The 24,766-nt window shown below is 45.7% G+C and overlaps 1 long non-coding RNA gene across 1 annotated transcript; it reads left to right on the top strand.

Annotated features, from left to right (window-relative positions):
* The first annotated feature begins 1,775 nt into the window (after positions 1–1,775).
* LOC122647441 lies at positions 1,776–20,954 on the top strand. The gene is made up of 3 exons (XR_006330891.1): positions 1,776–1,786; positions 12,329–12,334; positions 20,916–20,954. It is a non-coding gene; the product is annotated as an uncharacterized LOC122647441 (long non-coding RNA).
* Positions 20,955–24,766: the final 3,812 nt, after the last annotated feature.

Here is a 24,766-nt window from a genome sequence, read left to right as displayed (position 1 = left end):
GGACAAGCCCTCGGTGATACAGCCCCAAACAACAGGGGCCTACTACTCAATGTGAAGGGGTCCTAAAGTAGGTCTTACGGTCTGAGTCATTCTTGATCAACTCCACTAAGTCCGGGGCAAAATCCGGGGGGTAGAAAAAAGATTCCCCATCCCCAGTGTCAATGGCTACAACAAAGTTTGCTGGTTGGTTGAGCTCCCTCCAAACATGTCTAATCTCCTTACGTTGCAATTGCTCCATTAGAGATGTGATCCGGACCTTTAAGGCCTGCAAGCTCCAAGGATAGCTCACTATCCCATTCAAAATATCCACTGCAAGTTTGGAATTAGATCTAATAGAAACCCGAAGGAGATCCTTTTGAATGCATAAAGTGACTCCCCTAAGGATAGCAAGAAGTTCCATGCCAAGAACAGAATTATTGTCCCCCTTCCCAGCATAAGCCATAATAGCAGCCCCTGTGTCATCATGAATGATCCCACCATAAGAAGCTCTATCAGCCATCAAAGACCCATCACAATGAAGGGCTATCATGTGAGTAGGAGGTCTGAACCACGCACTAGTTTTTTGTGTAATGACCTTCCAATCCACCCTAATCCCCCAATTATCAGCCAGAAACTGATTTCTAGGATTTTGGACAACCGAAATGGGAAAGGCAGCACACTTGATAGCCACATCAAGTCTAATAGCCTCAATAATCTGATCATGAGACCTAACCTTATTTTCAAAAAGCCTTCGATTTCTTTCCCACCAAATAAAATGCACAGTAGCACAAAAAGCCAACTTGGGAATAATGTCCATCTTGTCATTAGCACAGCCAACATTTGAGAGCCAGACAATCGCATTCTGGAGAGAGGTGGGCCCCCCACCCCCTTGTGAGCAAGAGGAACTAATTCTCCCCCAAATGCTGCTGGAAAAGGGGCAATTGAAGAAAAGATGCTCATGACTTTCAGTCCCAGCCCAACAAAAAATGCAATTCGGTCCAACATGGATATTCCTCTTAATTAGCTGGTCTTTGGTTGGGAGAGCACCCATAAGACATCTCCAAGCAGTGCAAGAATGCTTAGGGAAGTTCTCTGCAAACCAAATATATTTATTCCAGCCCACCTTAGTAGAAGTCCTTCTAATAGTGTCCCAGGCTGATTTAGTGGTGAACAAGCCATTAGGGGTTTTCTTCCAAAAAATAAGATCCTCCGTACCACTCAAAATAGGAACATGTTGCAAATCACCCCAGACACTAATCAGGTCAAAGGAACCATAGGAAATGGGATGCCAGGCACCCTATCTAATAATTTCTGAAACCATAGCCATTCGGTGAGAGCCCGCATCATATCTGATACGATCCCCAAATTTCTTGATTAAAACCCCTTGAGGATGCCACTTATCAAGCCAGAGCCTTGTAGAGTGGCCAGACCCAATAAAGTGGAGGATGTGGGGTTCAACCAAATCTCTATACTTAAGCACTTTACGCCAGACCCAAGAGCAGTTTTGAGGAATTTTCATAGTCCAAATGGAATCATTCTTTAAGTACCGGGCATACACCCACCTAACCCAAAAGCTATCCTTTTTGGAGGCAATCCACCAAACTTGCTTTACGATACCCGCAGCATTCATATCAGAAATTCTGCGGATACCTAAACCCCCTTCATCCTTAGGTTTGCAAATTTTATCCCAAGAAACATAGTGTACCTTTCGTTCCAAGGAGGGACCTGTCCAAAGGAAATTGGAGAACATGGATTCCAGCTTCTGTTTGACTCCACTTGGTAATGCAAATATACCCGACCAATAAATGTAGCAACCCGGAGAACAGAGCTAAGAAGCAGCCGCCGACAAAGAAAGGATAAGAAGCGAGCTTTCCAACCGTCAAGTCTTCGTCTCACCAAATCAAGAATAGAGGAGCAATCTGCCATAGAAAGCTTGCGTGAGATAAGAGGAACACCAAGATACCAAATGGGCAGCTTAGTTTTCACAAAATTCGTTAATTCCAAAAGTTGCAGTCTGGCTTTTTGGGTAAGGCCCCCTAAAATAATAGAGGACTTAGCTCTGTTGAGTTTCAACCCAGAGTAGGTGTGAAAATCAGTCAGAGCTCCCAAACAAGCCGAAATAGAGTCAGAGACAGCCTTCACAAAAATCATCAAGTCATCTGCGAAGATAAGGTGCGAAAGATGGAAACTTTTGCATCTTGGGAGCAGGCTGATTTGACCTTCAGTTTCCAACTTCCTCATCAAGGCCAAAAAACCTTCCATGGCAATGGTAAATAGGTAAGGGGAGAGAGGATCTCCCTATCTTATCCCCCTCTTTCCTTTAAAATAACCTGTAGGGTTTCTTCCATTGAGAAGAATCGAGAAGCAGGGAGTATCAACACACGCTTTTACCCATCGAATGAACTTGCTTGGGAAACCCATCCTGCCCATGATCTCAAAGAGGAACTTTCTACTAAGGGAGTCATAGGCTTTATGTAAGTCAATTTTCAGCACTGCCGTAGGAGAAGTCCCTTTCTGCTTAATGCCCCTAACCACATCATGACAAACAAGGATGTTATCCACAATAGAGCGCCCTTTGATAAAAGCAGATTGGGTATCACTAACCACTTTCCCAACAACTCCTTGTAGCCTATTAGATAAAATTTTTGTAATGATTTTATAAAATAGGTTGCAAAGAGCTATTGGTCTGTAGCGCGCAAAAGAAGAAGTAGCTTCGGTTTTCGGGATTAGGCTGATGAATGTAGCATTAATAGAGCTTGGCATAATGGACTTTGAAAAAAACCATTTAACGGCCAGCGTGAGATCCTCTCCAACAACCTCCCAAGAGTGCTTAAAGAATGCTGCCCCAAACCCATCCGGCCCTGGAGCTTTGGAATTCTTCATAGCAAACACCACCTCTCTAATTTCCTTATTAGAAATCTGTCCAATAAGACTGTTTTGCTGCACAAGATTCAGGCCGTGTTGTAAAGGAATAGACTCAGGGAAAAACCCAGTGTCATCTACATTTGCTCCAAACAGATTCATGTAAAAGGAAACTGCCTCCATTTTGATAAGGTTGGGTTCCTTGATAACCTCATTTCTTTCATTGTGCACCTCCAAAATGTGATTCCTGTTTTGCCTACACACCATGGACTTGTGGAAGAAGCTATTATTTCCATCCCCTAATTGAATATTCTTGACTCTTGATTTCTCCTTAAGGAATTTTTCTTCAGTGCTAAGAGCTTCCCATAACTTCTTTTTGGCTTTTGACTCTAAGATAACTAAATCGGAGTCATTTGGGTGGGCAGCAAGGCTAACTTGAATGTGAGTCAACTCCGATGTAGCATATTTGACTGCAAGAAAAACATCTCCAATGCTGTCTTTATTCCACTTCTTGAGTTCAACCTTGACATTTTTTAGGCGAGCCGCAAACAGAAGAATAGGATTGAGCTTCATATTTACTGGACAGTCCCAACCTTTAATCACCACTCATCGAACCCCCCTCTTCCAATCCAAGCCTCAAAGAACCGGAAAGGTTTAGGGCCAAAGTTTACCCCATCAAGGATCGAAACCACTGCTGGAGAATGATCCGACAACCCCGGGGGAAGGAAAGTGGCTACGGAAGACCTGAGCGCATCCATCCAATTTAAGTTAACCAAGGCCCTATCCAATTTGCAACATACCCGAGAGCTGCCCCCCTGCCTATTATTCCAAGTAAAGAGTTCTCCCTTCCACTTTAAATCAATAAGATCAGTGTCAAAGATGAAAGAGTTAAAATCGTCAACAGCCTCTTGACGGACTGGATCCCCTCCAAGATTTTCACTTTGCTGATGAACAACATTAAAATCCCCTAGAGCAACCCAAGGAATGGATATATTACTAGCAAGAGTAATAACATCTCTCCAAAGCTCCCTCCTTTCTTCCATCGAATTCAAAGCATAAACAGCCGTGCACAAAAAATTAAGAGAGGTCCCCAAAGTAGTCACTTTAGCATGAATAAATTGAGTGGATTTCTGAATTTCCTCAACTTTAAAAACTGTAGCATCCCAGCCCAACCAAATGCGAATAGTAGAATCTGCCTCACCATTATGTAAATACTTCCAGTTTGAAAGGAAAGGGTCAAAGGTGGCAGCACAGTTCTCCGCTTTCACCTTAGTCTCAAGAAGAATGGCTAATTTAGCGTTATTGTCCATAATCACATTTTTAATCCCACGTCTCTTTGTAGGGGCATTCATACCCCTCACGTTCCAAGAGATGCAATTCATCTAAGGTGATGGGTAGCCACATCAGTCCCTCCAATCTAATGCCCCCACCTTCCTTCACAGGAATACGTTGAGGTAAAAATTTAGGGCCTCTTCCACTGGCCCGGCCCAATAAAGAAGAACTAAGAGAACCAGAAAAACCCATACCTTTGTCTAAGGACCCCTGGTTTGAACGGTTCTCCGCTGCCTGCCGTTTCAGTCTTTCAAAGTTAGCTGAGGGTTTATTGGACCAATCTACCCCCTTCCCTTTCAAAGACAGCATATCAGCTCGCCTCTCATGCCCTTCCAAAACAGTCCCTTCCTTATCCGTAGCCAATTCACCATTAATCCTGCCCTTAGTGGACAGAATTGGATTAGAATCCAAGGAATCAGCCCTGGCCAGCTCATTAACGATTAAAGGAGAAGCTGCCCCATTAATTTCTCCTTCTTCCATGCACAACGCACTAGGGGTCTTCTCAAAATGGCAGGAATTTAAATTCAAATCCTGGGCAGCATCCCTTGAACGTTGGTACCCCTCAATAAAATCTTCATCAGATTTGCCGGGGTGGAGATCTTTAAGACAAGCAAAGGAAGGCCCATCCTCTCCGTCCTTTTTCAAACTAGGAAGGATTGCTAATGGCTGGATGAAAGAATCTTCTTCCACATTCTTCTCTCCCTCAAATAACTCATTGCCTAATAAGATAGCACATGAGTCAGCATCCAACATCATATCCTCTGGGTTGTAATGAACCTCCTCCGTTAGATTTTCCAGCGAGGCAAAAGCGTTGGACTAGGTAACTTCCTTAGCTTTAGCCTGTCTTTCAAAGATTGACGCAGATTTCCTATTATTCTTCTTACCAAAGCTGGTGTCATGCCCCAAGGAATGGGAAACCTCTTTCCAAACAAACATCCGGGCATAAGATAGCCTCTCCATTGACCGTGTCATTTTATCAGTCACAATAGGCTTCCCAAGGACACTCCCAATCGAACTAAGAGCTTCGGATGACCAGAAATAAAAAGGGAGATTGGGAAGAGATATCCAAACCGGGACTGAACACAAATCAACTCTTTCCAAACAAACATCCGGGCTCCAAGGACGCAGAATCATAGGCCTTCTCTGAACGCACCAGTTGCATTAAGTCTTATTGGTTTTGGTGTGACTATTTTTTGCAAGGAACATTGTTTATTTTACCTTGCCATTCCTTTCTATGGTTTTGGCTTCAATCTGGATTGTCATTGCTTTTCCTTTGATAATGAAGCCTAATGCAAGAAAGGAAAATGAAAAAGGCAAACCAGTATCAAGAATTGTCATTGCTTTTCCTTTCCATTCCTTTCTATGGTTTGGATTGTCATGCTTTAATCTGGATTGTCATTGCTTTTTCTTCGCTTTTCCTTTCTATCGTTCTGACTTCAATCTGGATTGTTTATTAGTTTACTTTACCCAATTTCTCTTCCCTTTATTTTACTTGCGACATAGCCAAAAGAAAAATGAAAAAAGTTTTGGGATGGAAAATTTCAGCTTGTGTATAAATGTAATCTTTATTATAGAGTGACGATACGCTAGGAAAGAAGGCTGGTTTTTATCAGTAATAGTAAAAGCCTTTGTGGTATATGAAGCAGAGACAGAACCCTTACAATGGATGGAATTTTTAGTAGGTAATAGAATTCTTGTGGTTTTCACATTGCAAGCCTCATTCAAGTTACACCCACTGTAGACTTTCTCATTAGAAAGGACATCTCTGTACCATGTTTGTGTATTCTTCTTGAATGCAACAAGAATCTGGATCATTCAAACATACATTGCAACTCTCTATTTCAGGTTTGGTCAAGTTTGTTAATTGCTTTTGGGATCTGCTGGGTGATGCCTGTTGTGCTTGATTAAGTGTTAGGTTACTAGGTAACTAAGATTGGGAGCCAAGAAGGTGTGTTGTTCTGGAATACATAAACCTGATCTTCTCATTTGGAGTTTCTAGAGGAAAAAATCAGTTTGCTTTCGGCCACCAATACATGCTTATAGGGGTTCTCACAAGGGTCACAAAGCCCTCTTGCTTTTTGACCTCATTATATGGACTTAAAAAACCTGCACAAATATAGATGCATAAGAAAGAACAAATAGAAAATAATAGACCTGTTGTTTTCCATATAAAAATGTTAAAATAAATTCAAATTCTTCTGACAAAAGGACCTTGCCGAAAATTATTGTTCCAGTTTAGTCTATAACTAGGAGTGGATTGATTATGTTCCTTAATAGAGTGTGCTTAACTATGTAGGACTCTTGCCTGGTTTTACACTTCTTTTGTTTCTTCAATTGGGTGAGGGGATCAGAATTCATATCATTGTTGAACTAGGAAGTGTATGTGCTTATGACAGAGAACTTCAAATTATTTATTAGACAAAGATACTGATGAACCCCACAACAAAGCTAACCAACCTGAGACTGCCATGTGGTGGGATCAGGCAAGGCAGGGTGAACACCCCCCATTTGGGTGAACCCCCCTTGGGTGAGCTCCCCCACTTGGGCGAGTTTCCCCATTTGGGGGAACTCCCCCTGAGCAAGCTCCCCTTGGGCGAACCCCCCTCTTTTGGCGCGGACCCTGTGCACATGGACAGACACAACGAACTCTAGGCCCCGCCTCCAATTGCAAGACGTACACTATCTCCAGGACTCTAGGCCACCGCCTATCAGTCAACGTACCCACAACGGACTCAAACACCCAGAATCTATCTACAGTCTATCCATCAAGGATACCAAGTCTATCAAGGACACCATGTCTCGTGGGAAGACAACCAATCAAGGATGAGCCCTAATGCCCAAGGACTCTATCCACCATGAAGGCCACACTACATCAACTGGGACTCTCCACACCGCCACGCACTACTATAAAAGGGAAGGTACTCTACCCCATCAGGGATCTTGAATTCTACTATTCACTCATCTGTTTGCTCAGAGAGATCTAACTTAGGCATCGGAGAGTCTTAGGCCGGAACCACACCGGTTCTCCTTTGTGACCCAGGGTCTTTTGCAGGTTACAACACTCGAAGGACCGCTGAGTAATTTCTCGACGCAACAGATTGGCGCCGTCTGTAGGAACGACGCTAGCCATCATCTCTACTAGCGCGTTTCCATCACTGATCAACCATGGCACGCAGGAAGACCGCTCCCTCCAACAACAATGCCCCGAGAGAGGGGAATGGATCACCTCCTCTAGAGAGCTCACGTCGCAGAGCTAATGACCATGTCTCTCTGGAGAGAGAAAACCCAGCCGACGATCAAGTCGCAGTGGGCGAGCCCAACTACGAAGTGGGGTGGAGGCGGTACCTAATTCCAATGTACCAGCCACTGTGGGTCAAATCAATGACCTGCAGCGACAAATCCTCGACGACCAACAACTCTTCCGTGACTACCTGAGGCAGTGTGAAAAATCACACCATCGTAGGACGGACCCTCGACAGGAGTAGAGCCCCAAGAGGACACCTCCCAGGGGTGATAGGTCAGAGAGGCACACCAGGCAGTGGGGAGAGCCTTCCCAACCTAGGGGGAGAACGATGGACCTTCCAGCACGGTCGGACCTGGGGAGAACACTAGCACATCGATACGTGGTACCTAACCCTGAAGGGTTCATTCGGAGATCGGTGTTTGATGGTCGACTAGGAGGAAGTCATGCACCAGAGCGAAGCCAGACTTACCGTGAAGGAACCCCTCGCATTCAAGACAGGATTCATCACAGCGTGACCCCTCACCATCCCACAAACAATCAAGGCGGGAGGGGACTTCCAGGAGAGGACGTTAGCTCGCTCGCAGCGAACAACCAATAAGGCATGGGGAACAAGCATGGGATGAAGTGTTAGACAAAAGACTTCAAGAATTGGATGAGAAACTGGAAGGGTTGAAGAAGCAAACCAAGGGTGAGACACACTCAATCCCTGGATAACACCCCTTCTCACAAGAGATCATGTCAGCCTCACTGCCATCCAGGTTTAGGTTACCTACCTTTGAACTCTACAGTGGTACCACCGACCCTAATGACCACATCAACTATTTCAATGGCATGATGACACTATATGGTGGATCGGACGTGGTATCCTATCGAGCATTCCCTGCATCCCTCAAGGGTGTGGCGACCTCATGGTTTTCCAGATTACGACCATGGTCGATTGGATCGTTTACGGAGCAATGTGAACAGTTCGTGACCCGCTTCTAGAACAGTGTCAAGAAGAAGAAGACCACGATCAATCTACTGAACGTGATCCAAACCCCTGGGGAGTCCCTCAGGGAGTATGTCAGCAGACTCACCAAGGAGTCCTTGGAGGTCAGAGACCTAGACGACCAGACCCAGCATGTTGCCTTAGCTGGGGGCATCCGTGACATGGAGTTGATCAAGGACCTGGCACGTCATGAGACCAGGACCATGAAAGAGCTATTGGAGCGATGCAACGAGTTCGGTAACATGGCCGAGATAGTGCAAGCTCGACAGAAGGCAATCGAAGCCAAACCACAGGACAACAAGAGGTTAGCACCTGATTACCGTAAAGAGAGTAAGAGGTCGAGGACTGAACGTCGACAAGAGAAGGGCGATCGCCCATCAAGAAGAAGTGACCGTCGCCCAGAGAGGAGTGAGAGAGCAGGAAGTCCAGAGTTCACACCGCTGAACACCACTAGGTCCCAAATTCTTATGCAGATCCAGGACCGTGACCTAATTCGATGGCCACGACCCATGCTAGCAGGACCTGAGAAGCGCAACCCCAACAAGTACTGTCTCTTCCACAAGGACTATGGGCATGACACATAAGAATGCTACCAACTAAAGAAGGAGATAGAAGGCCTTGTGAAAGCAGGGAGTTTGAATAAGTACGTGAAGGGAAGACGTGATGGCTGGTCAAGCCAAGGAGATATAGGTCATGACTGAGAAAGAGAAGAACCCAGAAGGGAAGAAAGAAGGACGGACAGAGAGAGAGAGCTCCCAGAGGAGCGAAGAGATGCAGCCGAGCCTAGTGGCACCAAGGGAGCCCCCATCCTCACCATACTAGGAGGACCAGGGCAGGAATCTACTAGGAAGGCCAAAGCCCATGCCAGGTTCGTGGGAGTAGCGGAGAAGCCAGGCAAGGTAGCCAAGTCCGAGACGGTGATCTCCTTCTCGGATGATGACTTGGAAGGTGTGAGCTTTCCACATGAGGACGCCCTGGTAGTACAGGTGGAGATAGCTAACCGACCAGTGCACAGGGTGCTGATAGATACAGGGGCATCCGTAGATGTGCTCTCACCGGAAGCCTACCGCCAGTTCGGGTTCAGAGATGACCAACTCAAGCCAGAGCCTACCTACCTCCATGGGTTTTCGGGCGCCACGGCCTCCATCAGAGGCACCATAGAGCTACCCATCACCTTTGGAGAACACCCTCGACTGGTGACCATCATGGTGAACTTCATGGTCGTCAAGTCCGTGGTGTCGTTCAACGGTCTCCTAGGGCGACCTTCCCTGATAGCCCTTAGAGGTGTGGTGTCTCCACTCCACCTGAAGATGAAGTTCCCCACTGACACCAGAGTGGGGGAAGTTCGAGGTAATCAGAAGAAAGCTAGAGACTGCTATGCTACCTTTGTGAAGAAAAACAACGACAACACACGAGGGATGGTGTTGTGCATGGAGAATCTAGTCAGCAACCAAAGAGATGAACTGACAAAGAAGAGAGGAAGACCGGTGGAGGACCTTGTCCCCTGGCCATTCAGCAGGGACGATCCGTCCAAATTTGTGCAAGTTGGCTCGTTATTGAGCAAGGACCAGAAAGAAGAGTTGGGATACCTCCTCCAGAGCAATATGGATGTCTTCGCATGGTCGACTGCCGACATGCCAAGCGTACCCAGGTTCATAGCAGAGCACAGACTGCAGATAGACCCTACCAAGAAGCTTGTCCAGCAGAAGAGATAGAATTTTGCCCTCAACTGACAGGCGGTTATCAAGGAAGAGGTCGAGAAGTTGATCCAAGCAGGGTTCATCCGGGAAGAGAAGTTCCCTACCTTGCGCGCAAACGTGGTCATGTTATCCAAGCCAAATGGGAAGTGGAGAATGTGTGTCGACTACACTGACTTGAACAAGGCGTGCCCAAAGGATGAATACCCACTACCCAGGATCGACTTATTAATTGATGCCACCGCTGGGCACGAGATGCTGAGTTTCATGGATACCTACTCAGGTTACAACCAGATCCTCATGCATGAGGATGACAAGTCTTACACCGCCTTTCAAATAGACAAGGAGAACTACTGCTACCGCATTATGCCGTTCGGCCTAAAGAACGCAAGAGCCACCTACCAAAGAATGGTCAACAGAATGTTCAAGGAACAGATCGGGCTCAACATGGAAGTGTACATGGATGACATGCTTGTAAAGAGCGTCCGAGCCCACCAGCACCTGACCGACCTGGAAGAAGCATTCACTATACTGAGAAGAAACCAGATGAAACTAAATCCTGCGAAGTGTGCGTTCGAGGTAGCGTCAGGGAAATTCCTGGGGTTCATGGTCTCAGTACGTGGAATAGAAGGCAACCCCTCCAAGATCAAAGCCATTCAAGAGATGGCGCCACCTCGGACGGTCAGAGAAGTGCAAAGGTTAAATGGAAGGATCCCCGCCCTTTCAAGGTTCATGTCACGGTCAGGAGACAAGTGTCTGCCGTTCTTTAAGACATTAAAGAATCTTCGAAGCCCTAAAGACTTTACTTGGACGGAGGAGTGCCAGAAGGCGTTCGAGGAGCTAAAGGAATACCTCGGGAGTCCACCACTGTTTGGACAACTAGAACCTAATGAAGAATTGCAGATCTACTTAGCGGCGACCCCTGACGCGATAAGCGCGGTATTGTTGAGGGAAGAGAGTAAGGTACAGAGACCTATCTACTATGTCAGTCATGTGTTGATTGATGTAGAGACCAGGTACACAAGAATTGAGAAGGTCGCCTATGCATTGGTGATCGCGGCTAGGAAGCTAAGGCCTTACTTCCAAGCCCATACCATCATGGTCCTTACCGACCTACCATTAAAGAAGGTATTGGACAAGCCAGACGTCCCCAAAAGGTTGATCGCTTGGGCCGTCGAGTTAAGTGAGCACGACATCAGCTTCTAGCCCAGGACGAAAATAAAAGGCCAAGCCCTAGCAGACTTTGTCGCTGAATGTACCCTGCCAGAGAATGAACCAGAAACGAAGGAACCAGAGGACCAGGATCGAGGTTCGTGGGAGATGTACGTGGATGGTTCGAGTAATGCCACTGGAAGTGGGGCTGGTTTCATACTTACCAGCACTGAAGGATTTCGAATCTAGTACGCCCTCCGATTCACCTTCCCAGCATCCAACAATGAAGCAGAGTACGAACCACTACTCGCTGGACTCCGGGTGGCCAAGGCCATTCAAGTCACACAATCCATCTGGAGTGACTCCCAACTTATAGTGAACCAGGTGAATGGAGAGTACGAGGCGAACGACGATCGAATTGCGTCATACTTAGCATGTGCTCGAGAATTGATTGAGGAGTTCATGAAGTTTGAGATGATTCGAGTTCCCAGAATCAAGAATGCCACTGCCGACGCGCTGTCCAGGATGGCCAATGACGAACTCAGAAACCTGGCCAGTGCAGTGTACGTGGAGATATTGTATGAACCCTCATACCAGGAGAAGCAGGTCAATGAAATCGAGGAGGGGAATAGCTGGATGGACCCCATACTCAACTACCTATAGAACGACGTCTTACCAGAAGACAAGGTCGAAGCAAGGAAGATAAGGATGAGAGCTGCAAAGTACACCATCCTGGACGGAGTACTATACAAGAGGGGGGTCACAACACCACTACTTCGGTGCCTAGGACCCAAGGGAGCCCAATATGCTCTAGCAGAGGTACATGAGGGGATCTGTGGAAGCCACATGGGAGGAAGACACCTAGCCTATAAAATCCTCCGCTAGGGGCTCTACTGGCTGAGAATGCAAGAGGAAGCCATCCAGTACGTAAAGGCCTGCGAGCAATGTCAGTTGTTCGCCCCAGTACCCCATCTACCGGCCACCAAACTGACATCGATCCTCAACCCCATTCCCTTTGCCATGTGGGGGGTCAACATCTTAGGGGACTTCACAGCAGCATCAAGTAACCGAAAGTACTTGGTGGTCGCCATCGACTACTTCACCAAATGGGTAGAGGCCAAACCATTAGCCAAGATCACAGAGAATGAAATGGAGAAGTTCGTCCGTGACGACATCATCTACAGGTTCGGCGTGCCAAAGATCATAGTCTCCGACAATGGGAAGCAATTCAACAACCCCAAGTTCATAACCTTCTATCAGAGATACAACATTGACTATCGGCCTATTTTGGTAGCCTACCCACAGGCCAATGGTCAGGTGGAGGTCACAAACCGAACCCTACTGGATGGAATAAAGAAAAGACTGGAAGGAGCCAAAGGGAAGTGGGTCAAAGAATTACTGAGCGTCCTGTGGGCATACCGCACCACAGTAAGGACACCCACAGGAGAAAGTCCATTCCGCCTAGCATATGGCACAAAGGCACTGGCACCAGTAGAGGTCCTCGCCATGTCCCACAGAGTGCTACACTTCAATGAAAGAACCTACATAGACGGACTACGAGCGAACCTAGACTTCCTAGATGAGGTACGTGAGAAGGCATTACTGAGGAATGTGGCATACTAGTAGCTCACAGCCAAGTACTACAATGCCAAAGTACGAGAAAGGTTATTATTCCACCAGGGGGACCTAGTCCTAAGAGGGCCAAGTGCATCGCAGCCAAGGAAGGAAGGAAAGCTGTCAACAAACTGGGAAGGACCTTACATAGTTTCCAAGCAGATACATCCAGGGACATACCGCTTGAAAACTCCGGGGGTCAAGAAGGTAAACCGTACCTGGAACTCAGAACACCTGAAGAAGTACTATCAGTAGAAGTAACAGCAGAGCAGCACCACCACCAGCAGTAGTAGCAGTAGCAGTAAATAGTAGTACTGTTTCAAGGATAATTTGAAAAATCTTCTCATTTGAAGTAAAGAGTTGGTTTCGGAATACTCGTCTTCCACTACTCAAGTAGAATCACTGCCACCACACCAAGGCCCGTTGGCCACCAAGGTCCGTTGACCACCAAGGCCTGTTGGCCACCAAGGCGTTATGCCACCAAGGTCCACTGACCACCAAGGCGTTATGCCACAAAGGCTCGTTGGCCACCAAGGTCCGTTGACCACCAGGGCGCATCGTCGCCAAGGCCCGTTGGCCACCAAGGTCCGTTGACCACCAGGGCACATCGTCGCCAAGGCCCGTTGGCCACCAAGGTCCGCTGACCACCAGGGCGCATCGTCGCCAAGGCCCATTGGCCACCAAGGTCCGTTGACCACCAAGGCACAATGCCACCAAGGCCCGTTGGCCACCAAGGTCCGTAGACCACCAAGGCGCAATGCCACCAAGGCCCGTTGGCCACCAAGGTCCGTAGACCACCAAGGCGCAATGCCAGCAAGGCCCGTTGGCCATCAGGGTCCGCTAACTACTAAGACTTGACACCCCTAAAGACCACAAATCACCAGGGGTTGCAAATAAGGAAAGGACTCATCGAAGCAACAACGGTCACATAAGTACTACATCCACATCCAAGGAAGAAAAAGTCAAATACTACAATCTGAGAAGGAAGTAAACACCACAATCCAAGAGTTCAAATCCAAAGGTTCAACATCCAGAAAACACATATAAGATCAGGGAGCATCTGAAGGAGGAACGACATCCGACCCAGCAGGGGACATCATGTTAGCCTTAGCAGAGTGAGCGGCGCCCTCCTCTGGTAGAGCCACGCCCTCCTCGGTCTCTGTAACACCCTCCTCAGGTGAAGCGCAAACCCCAGCAACAGTCTCAGGGAGCAGTGTGGTGACCTCCAAAAACTTTGAAAAATCATAACCTAGGGTCTTCTCCAGAATGTGAGCCGCTAAGTCCCTGACGCCTGCGTCATAGATCTCCTGGTTTTACTTATAAAAGTACGCAGTAATCTCAGGAGATCGCTGAGACGCCACTACCGCATGCTCCCCTACCTTAGACAGCTCCGCCTTGTGACTCTGCCTCAAGGCGCGAAGCTCCTCCTCCAAAGCCTGGACTCTAGATGAATTCTGAGCAACCACTGCAGTGGCCACCCTGAGCTCCTCTGAGGCACTCCTCTCGCGAGCCACAGCCTCCTCCCGAGAGGCCTTATGACCCTGAAGCTCCCTCTCCATACTCTGCATCATGCGCTTCTACTGGACCTCGTGAAAAGCATAACCCTCTAGACGGAGCACCGCCTCTGTAACCCGGTGCTGGACCTGCAACCAACATGGCAGTCAAAGGACATTCACAAGCACAAAAGATGCGATGACACGAAAAGTAAAGACAAAGAAGAATGACTCACAGAAGCTAGGTCAGGATAAAGGCTCTGCGACAAGAAGGCATCACTAAATCCCTGAATAACAGAACGCTCCGCAAGAAGCCTCCCCATATCCAGCCAGTCCCGACATGCTCCATGACAGGCCAACGTCGCTCCCTCCTGAAGGTCCACAGGAAGCACCAAAGGGGAGGAGGTCGGAGGAGCTATAGTAGCATCAACAGAAGAAGGAGTCGCCCCTTTGCCCTTAAAGGGGGGTGGAACAATAGATCTAAACGCGGAGCCGGGAGGAGACGTCTGGGGACGAAGGCCCAATCCTCACCGCACCAGAGGGATCAGGACCACCTTTCCGCTTGGTCCCAACCACTATGGAAGGAGAAGAAGTAGGAGTGGACGAAGCCACACAAACAACCCCAGGGGGGCAGCCTAAGTACCCCTCTTCCGCAGATCCGAGCAGAAGACACTAAGGTCTGGTCGAATATCCACTGCACAACAACGTCCAATCAAGAAACATGAAACAGGTCAGACAACAGGCACACAGAATAAAGGTACATGAGCAAATACCAAAGGACCCAAGCATCTTACCAAGACTCAATTTCCAAAGGCATAAGAAGGCCTCTGAATCCAACTCGCGGACGTCGAACAGGTCGCATCCCTGACACCGCTGGAGAGACTCTTACTCAAAGTCACTCAACTAGAGGGGAAGGTTCACACTCTTGACATCAATGGTCTCCCAAGTAGACCGTAGTGCGCATCGAGGGACTAAGGAAAAAAAGAAGCGGTCCCTCCACATCTTCACCGAATGGGTGATCCCCACAAGAGGATCGACGGAAGCAAGGGACCCCTTAGGAAGGCGACGTGCGAAGTAATAGCATACGCCTTCCCCCTTCTTTAGCACATAGAAATACGAGAACAGGGGGACGATAGCGGCACGTCCCAATCGGACAAAGAACACATAAAAGCCCAGAACCACCCGCCAAGAGTTGGGCAACACCTGCCCAGGGGTAAGGTGATAATGCTCCAACACCAACTCCACAAAGCGGGGGATGGGGAAGCGAAGGCCATGGACTCATCCGCCCAGTGAGAATAGGCATGGTCATCGGGCCCTGGGGTGCGAAGCATGACCTCAGATGGTATATGGAATTTCTGACGGAGTGACACCAAGTCAATGGGGGTCACGATGCTAAGAGTATGGGCCAACTTGCTCCCAGGATCCCCAGTGGAAGAGGAGGTGTTGGAAGCCCTAATATGACCCCTACGAGGGGTATCCCTAGAAACCTCTTCCTCCTCATCACTAGAGACAAGGGGAGACAATGGAAGGGAAGCATCCGCAGAAGAGAACGACCTCGAAGAGGACTCCTGGGAAGGGGACCCAACCACAACTGTGGCCGGGTCAGAATGACTAGATGAAGACATGGACATACAACAAAAGCAAGTTGGCTACTTACTTAGAGTGACGACCTTCCAAAGTCAAGCAACCAACCACAAGCGAAGGGATGCCAACCTACAACCAGCAACATTCACAACCCGTCACTCAAAAGGGTAATGCCAAAAAAAAAATTAAAAAATGTGTGTATTCTTACCGATACAAGTGGGGGTAGATCGAGCACACCCAAGTAGAAGTGGGTCGAGCACACCCAAATAGAAGTGGATCGAGCACACCCAAGTAGAAGTGGATTGAGCACACCCAAGTAGAAGTGGATCGAGCACACCCAAATAGAAGAGGATCGACGACACCCAAGTAGGGGTGGATTGACACCCAAAGAGGAGGACCGCGAAGGACACGAATGGCCAAGGAAGCCCGAATGGGCGAGGACCGTGAGCGAGGACCACGGGCGGACGTGAACAACCAAGTGAAGGCCGCAGACAAGGACCGTGGACGACCGCCAATGGACGTGCGCTGCCAATGGACGTGCGTCGATCTAGCACCAAGCAAAGGGCGGTCAAGGCAAGCTAGACATGAACTAAGGAGGGGCATGTGCACGGAGCAACAACCAAGCACCAAACCACATGTGCCATGAGACTAACCAAGGCCCAAGAGCTAGAAGAAGCCAAGAAAGACTAGCCAACAAACAAAAGGAGGTCACATCACCCTTTGCCACCAAAGGACAAACACCTTGTGGGCAACAAAAAGTGAAGGCCAAAAGCAAACCAAAGGGGAAGATTCAAAAAGCAAGAGAGAAGAGAAAAGTAAGAGAGATAAGAAGAAAAAAGCAAGGGAAGAGAAAAGGTGAAAAGAAAGAAGAAGGCAAAGGTATATATCTACAAGAGAAAAAAAAAAAAGAGAAAAAACAGCAAAAGTGAGGGAGGGGAGGTTTGAACCCTCAACCACCCCCTCATCGAATAATTTACAAGCAGGGCCATTAAGAGAAGATTATTCGCTGAGAACCCCTTGAGGGGTATACAAGCCTAAGAAATACTCTCTTGAGCGTTCCACTCCAAGGGAGTGGGGGGCAAATGATGAACCTCAAAATAAAGCTAACCAACCGAAGATCGCCATGTGGCAGGACTAGGCAAGGCAGGGTGAACACCCCCATTTGGGCGAACCCCCCTTGGGTGAGCTCCCCCACTTGGGCGAACTCCCCCTGAGCAAGCTCCCCTTGGGCGAAGCCCCCTCTTTTGGTGCGGAGTGCACATGGACAGACACAACGGACTCTAGGCCCCATCTCCAATTGCAAGACGTACACTATCTCCGGGACTCTAGGCCACCACCTATCAGTCAACGTAGCCACAACAGACTCAAACACCCAGAATCTATCTACAGTCTATCCATCAAGGATATCAAGTCTATCAAGGACACCATGTCTCATGGGAAGACAACCAATCAAGGATGAGCCCTAATGCCCAAGGACTCTATCCACCACGAAGGCCACACTACATCAACTGGGACTCTCCACACCGCCATGCACTACTATAAAAGGGAAGGTACTCTACCCCATCAGGGATCTTGAATTCTACTATTAACTCATCTGTTTCCTCAGAGAGATCTAACTTAGGCATCAGAGAGTCCTAGGCCGAAACCACACCGGTTCTCCTTTGTGACCCAGGGTCTTTTGCAGGTTACGGCACTCGAAGGACAGCTGAGCGATTTCTCGACGCAACAGATACAAACCCAATTTCCTTTTTACAGGACACTATATTGTCATATTCTATCTAAGGGGCTAATCTGCATGCTTTGTTCTATTGCCTTTCTATTGGTCTGTACATCTCTAGCAAGACTGGTAACGATCTATTGTGTTTTGCATGCTGAACTGTTCCAAAATAGAAAAAACTTCAATCAATCACATTATTTTTTGATTAAAGTGCAAGTCCACAACAGAATATAGAATATTTTCATAATAATTAAGTATATGTATAAGACAATTCTAATTTTGGTGTCCTGATGTCATCATGCTAGATTGAAAACTTGAACATCTTACATGGCTGAGAATTGTTCATCACATTATTGCAAATTCTAACAATTCTTGGATGTTTTATCTGATGGATTGACTTTCCATGGTCAACCTATCAAGTTGCTTTAATTCAATATGACAGAACAATAGGTATAGGTCTATAAAAGCATAATAGAAAGCATTAGACTTACTTCCAATAATCTTGCATTGTTGGAGAAGTCACACGACAGATTTGATCATATTTTCATTGTTTTTCCCATATAAACTGACTCTTTGTTTCTCAAATATAAACTGTCTGTTCCAGCTCAGAGGTAGAAGAGTACACAATCCAACTGTCCCAAATCAATTGAAGCCATTAAGGGGTCTTTGGAACAACATCTGTACCCTGGCTATCCTCTTCTCCACCGCAAGCCGCACCTTTTTGATTCTTCATATCATTGCAAGTAAGGTGAAAGACATGGTTACCATTTTGTTTTCAAACAACTGTACCCAGTTTCTGGGGACTTTTGCTATCTTTTTATCTAGCCATTGTAGCGATATGTTAATGGGGATAAAGCTACTATTGTTGATTAAAGCTTGGCACCTAAATTGTACCATCTGGAGGACGCTATTGGTCATTTCAAAGGTTGGAGTGTTCCTGAAACATTTGACATAAATTAATTGATTACTTCCTTCTTACATCTTGTATCATTATCAATTATGTCTTTTGTGAAGTTGAAGCTAATAACTGTTAAGGTTGCAAGTTCTGATGGTAAATCATAAAAAACTTTAATAAACTATTTTTTTATGCCAACAAAAAGAAGGGAAAAAAAACCTTTAAGAAAACACCTGTAATCATTATATGTAATCCTAGACTCCATTAAGTGATCTTTATACAATCATACATAAGAACTTCAAGAAAGCACTTGTATAGTTTTATTTGGTTGAATTGTTGCATTTATTATTCGGTTAGTGTTACCAAATGAAATTTTACTTGACTGTAAATCCCTTTGATCGTTTGGTGCAAGTGCAATTTGTTGTCCCTTTGTTGATTCCTAGTGGGAGCTTGCTCTCAGATAAGGGGGAAAATGTCTTGGCTGATACCCTGGATCAATTTAACACCAGTTTAATTTTCAGTTATTGAAGTTAATGGAAAATAAGTGCATTGTTTTGATGTTACCACTATTTGAATTAGAGCCTTTCATTTGGATTAGATCATTGCAATCCATTTCAAGCTAAACCTTGTCCAGTTTGCAATGTAGTCCTATGTAGGTAGGAGACCTACTAGGAGCCGGATAACAGGAACAATAGCAAAAGGAGTTGCTGGTTTGAATGGACAACACTAGGTTTTAGGTTAATTCTGGGGTTTAGGATGGGAATTTGGGAATGGATCTTATATGGCTTTAATATGCAGGTCTAGGGTGCTTTTATGGCTTATAAATAATAGGATTTGGGAAGGTTTTAAAATTCTACAATTCTAGACAGAATTGAGTTGCAGGTTTTGGATTTTAATGGAGTGGAGGAATGGAGGGATAGAGTGGGAGTTATGAGCTGGGTTTAGGATCGAGTGTAGGGAGAAGTGTGGGGGTTGTATGCTGGAAGTTTGCTTTGAAACTGATGGATAGATCTGAAGTTATGAGGGAGTCCTAGTTAAGGTAGGAGTTGTAGGTTTAATGGAGGTTAGGGTTTGATGGATGGAGGGGAAGGATATATGCAGGAAACTAAACTTACTTACTGGTTTGATCTCCTTCAAAGGCAGCAGCTGCAGCTTGAAGAAGCTCGATTGAAGAAGAAGAAGAACCTCCCGGTACTGGATAGGCCCAAGGAGTCGCAAGAGTCCACCCACCCTACCCACCTTGAGATCCACAAGGATATACACTCACAAAGAGCAGTAGTAATGGCAGCAAGCATAAAGCTAATTTTTATTAATCAATTCGTATTCAATACTTGGCCCCCTTACAACCTTATATAAAAGACTCAAAATTAAACTACTACACTAAAAAGGAAAGGTCTAACCCTATCCCTAACCTATTAGGTAACTTAAACTGACTAGGAAACTAGAATACTAAAGGAAATAGACTCAAAACATGGCTGGACTTATAGAGTCCTAATGCAGCCCATCTTACATCACATGACCACTTAACCAAGTCACATGATCTCTTAAATTGAACCAATTGGATGCAACCAATTTGAACCGATTCAATTAAAAAACATAAAAATAAACTAAGTACTGGACTAATCCCGTATGCAACCTATATACCCCTAGTTTAGGCTCATTAAAGTGGCCTAATACATAGAAAACACTTGGGAACAAAGGCCCAACATGTATATAACCCAACCCTAGGCCTATTTCTAAAGAAATAAGCCAATTTCTATGATGAACCTGCATCAGTTTGATATTACATACTTGCCATTCTAGAAGTTACTGCCTCTTTCAGAGTATCAATTGGTGGCTGTTTGTCTGACACCATAAAAATTTATAAACAGACTGACAACAAAACCCTTAATTCAATTGGTTGGAATCCCTCTCATCAAAAAAAAATTGGTTGGAATCCCTACCTGGTTTTATATGTTGATTGTGTGGGGGGGGGGGGGAGGGGGGAGGGGAGAGTCGGAGAGGTGCTTGTGTGCATGCACCCTTTGGTAGTTTATTGTCTAATTTTGTTTTCAAAATTAAGGCTCTGAATGTTTCAATGTGAAAAAACACAATAAAAAATAAGTAAAATTTTTAATTCAAGATTTTGTTTCATTGTAAGTAGAAGGAGAGGATGCATAGTTTTACAGTAGGGTCCTTCATTTTATGCCTAGAGACTAAAAAACACGGGTGAAGTAGAGATTTCCCCTTCTTTATTTTACTTCACGCATTTTACATTAAAACAAGTGGTGTTTTTCCTTTCCTGGTTATTTTATTAAAATTTGTATGTTGATAGGAACTCTTCTAGTGAAATACTAAGGATCTTTGATTTTTCATCAGGGGAGGTTATTTCAGAAGAGTACTCGTTGGAGTATGGAACAAACAAAATGGAAATGCATGTAGAAGCCGTACAGGCAGGGGAACGTGTCCTTGTTATTGATGATCTCATTGCAACTGGGGGTAACCTGTCTGCAGCAATAAGGCTATTGGGTAATCTCTGATACTTGTTTTGTAAATAGGACAACCTTGTGATAATGAAAAACTGTGCTCGCATGGTTCTTGGAAGTATTAGTCACCCCTGCCCCAATCCCCCTAAACTCATTGTGTGATGTTGATCAATCTTGACTTGGTTATTAATCCGTTTTACCATTTATGCTGGTATTGCATCCATTACTGCTTCATCAGCTGATTGCAAATCCAAAAAACCTGCCAAAAGTCTCGTTAAACTGGAGGAAAACATCTCCTTATAGTGATACTCCTTCAAATCTTAGAGAAAACAAAGGAAGCAACTTACAAGTTTAATTTCTACCCCGCTAATTGAAGTAACTTGGAAATCTTATGTTGTTTGTAATGGCGTTAGGTTGGAACAACTCTAAAACCCTCCCGGATAGGATCCCAAGTGAAAACCCCACTGACAAATCTACTCTATGTTATTAATTCTTCACCTTTTTGTCTTGCCTGGAAGGTCGTATTGTGGCTATCATACATTACTTTCTGTACTTGACTGTTATTATTGTTTGTCCATTTTAGAACTCTGAAAGATGGACCAACTATTCTTGAATGCTTCATATCTGATAGGAAAGAACTCTAATTATCATAAAATACATAACCATTTGAATCTTTGATGATGTGGCTTTGTCAATTTATTAGAAAGCCAAGTGTGTGAGATCATTGTTTGTCTGATACCTGCTTGCGTATTGGTCCCTCTATCTAGATTCCGTTCCTTTAATTATCAGCGCCATCCCCTGAGGGTTGCCCATATTTTAAGACACCCACACGAAGTATGGAAATATCAACTGTTACCCAAATTTTAACGGGGTTAACCTATGAAATGCAATTTAATAAATTATTGTTGGACTTGTGTGTCCATCAAACCCGGTTCGGTCCGGTTCAACCTGGTTCTTCTTTGTATTGAACTTTTATACATTTTAGTTTAATATTATCACTGCGATATAAACTTTTTGAGCATTATGTGTCCGTAAGTTTTACTGAGAATGGTAGTCACGACTAGGGTTTGGGCTGGGCACCCTTATCATATGGTCGTCGCGTTGGGTATGCCTAGACATGTGATGTTAGGGTACAAATGCTAGTACTCACATGTGTGATGTGTGTATTGGCAAAGAATCTACTTTGTTGATTCCCTCATGTATTACTGCCAGATGTAGGAAGGGATAGACATGTGTCACCGACACCCTTTGCCAGAGGGAACCCTGTCGCTGCAAAGTGTGATCGCATTCTTGGGTTCATCAATGACTGAGACTCAAGCGAGTCAAAGCAGGTGTTCTGGGAATGCATGAACACTTTGTGAGTGAAGGATTTATCCAACATGGTTACCATTGCCAAATTGGGGAACATCAAGATTGAGACTGTCTGTGTATGGTCGGATCAGAATCTGGATCCAGTGCCATTTTGGAAATGATTTTGCAAAAATCTATTTTACATAAATTGATAGATTATGTATATTTATTTGAACAAAGTGTTTTATCGAGTTTTCCGGGACCCGGTCAGATGCACAGACGCTCTTATATGGACATGTACTATGGAATGGGGTTTGGCAGTACACATGTGTACATGCCCTAGATTCCATAATGATGGTGTTGATTAGTAGGGGGTTGTATATGATAATTTGTTATCATATAGGGAGTTATTTAGAATTTACTAATTTAATTGGTTCTTTTTTTAATTAATGGATATGGTGCTAATTATAATTATCCATAAATATTAAATAAAGTAACTAATTAATACTTTCCCTATTAGATTATGCTTCTTCCCCATTTGGAAGCACTTTATGTTTAAACAGAATTGCCAAACTGAGAGAGAGAGAGTCAGACTCTCATAGGGATTAATCAAATCTCATCAGGGTTTTTATTAAACCCTACCTCTATAAAAGGGGATTAAAACGCAGGAGAGGGCAGTGCTCTGCATTTTTGCCTGGCCCCCTCTCTCCTGCGTTTCGGTCTCCCTCTCTCCCTCTCTCCCTCTTGTGATCTGTCTTCTTCTTCTTCTTCTTCTATTTTCTCTCTACTACAATTGAGAGTTAGGGTTTTAGAAACCCAGATCTATGCTGAAGAATTTGAGAGCATCTAAGATTGACTTGAAGAACCTTGGTAGCGCCATTGGAGGTTCAGATCTGTTTACTTGGAGCACTCATTGGAGGAAGAACCATTGTCTATTGGAGGAGCAACACTTGTGGCTCACCAGGTTAGCAATTCTTGATTGATTCCTTCAGTTATTAATTATTAAATATTTATGGGATGGCAAGAGCATTAAGGAATTTGATACTGTGACCTAGGGGCGCACGTTAGCAGGGGGGGTTTGAGGGTTCTGTAGGTGCATGTTAGCAATCTACTTCTAAGGGTTTTTCTCTAGGGTTTATGGAGGAACCGCCCCTGTCGGAGGTGCCACTGCCCCTAGAAGGACCATCCTTTGCCTCGATGGTGGCTAGAAGTTCTTAGGTGATTTCACCCCAGGTGGCTATGAAGACCCCTTCTTCTCACTTGGGAGCTCCTGCGATTTTTTTCTCGGAAGAGGAGATCAGGTGCTCGGAAGAACCACTTCGGTTAGTGTTGGTTGCTAAGTGTTCGTATGGCAGGCCATTGCTATTTGATGTCAAGAGGGCACTGCTTTTGAACTTCCATCTTGCCTTTGATGTTCAGGTTTCTTCACTTGATCCAAGGCACCTGTTGCTCAGGTTCTCTGCACTGTCGGATTTCACTAGGGTTTGGCTTAAGGAGCATGCGTCGATCAGGGGCTATCTATTTTGTTTCTTCAAGTGGATGAGGTTTTTTAAATTGGGGCAGGAGCCCTCTATCGTCTCAGTTTGGATCTCCTTCCCCGGTCTACCAATCAATTTGTACTAGGGCAACTTCTTTTCCTCTATCGCATGTGCTGTGGGGCGTGTCCTGAAGGTGGATGCGGCGACTGCGGCGTGCTCACGAACTTGCATGGCTAGAGTATGCGTGGAGGTGGATCTGCTATCTACGTTGTCGGAGAAGATTTGGGTTGGGTGCGGTGGCACCGGGTTCTTCCAGAAGGTTGTGTACAAGAGGTTGCCAAAGTTTTGTAGTTGTTGTGGCAAACTAGGGCATGGTGATGAGGTTTGTCGAAGGAATTCAAGAACCAGCCTCAGCGTGGGTAAGGAAGTCGTAGGCCAGCGTGCCAAGGGACTCGCATTGAAGGATGTAGGCACGAGGGAGGATAATGGTGAGGGGCCTGTGGTGCAGCTTGGTGCCCTGGCTGCTGTGGTTGATCAGGACGTGGGGCCTAGGGAGGGTGTTCATGTTAAGCTGAGACTGTTGGTGCGACTGCATCATACTCTAGAAAGGGTGACATTGAGGCTGTGCATGGGGGGTGTTGTGAGGCTGGTGGAGCCACTCAGGCTAACTTGGAGAGTGTGCATGGGGTTGCAGTGATGCAGGTAGGGCAAAGGAAATCGCCCCATGGAGGGTGTTGTGAAGGAGTTTTCCCTTGTTGAGGCAATGGATAACAGTCTAAGTGGAGGGGCAGGAGAGAGTGAGGGAACCAAGGAGGGGGAGAGTTTCAGAACTGGAATGATTCACCTGGAAAGATGATCTCAGCCATTTGACCTGTGGGGCAGGAACAATTGGATAAGCCTGGGTTGATCAAAAGCATTGTGGATGATTTAGTACCAATCAAGCTAAGGGGGGGGGAGGATTCGGGTCTCCTCAATT

This window comes from Telopea speciosissima, unplaced genomic scaffold (assembly GCF_018873765.1).
Source record: "Telopea speciosissima isolate NSW1024214 ecotype Mountain lineage unplaced genomic scaffold, Tspe_v1 Tspe_v1.0048, whole genome shotgun sequence".
NCBI classification, from domain to species: Eukaryota; Viridiplantae; Streptophyta; class Magnoliopsida; order Proteales; family Proteaceae; genus Telopea; species Telopea speciosissima.
The sequence above is the reverse complement of the archived record's forward strand: the minus strand, read 5'-3'. Positions and strand labels throughout refer to the sequence as shown.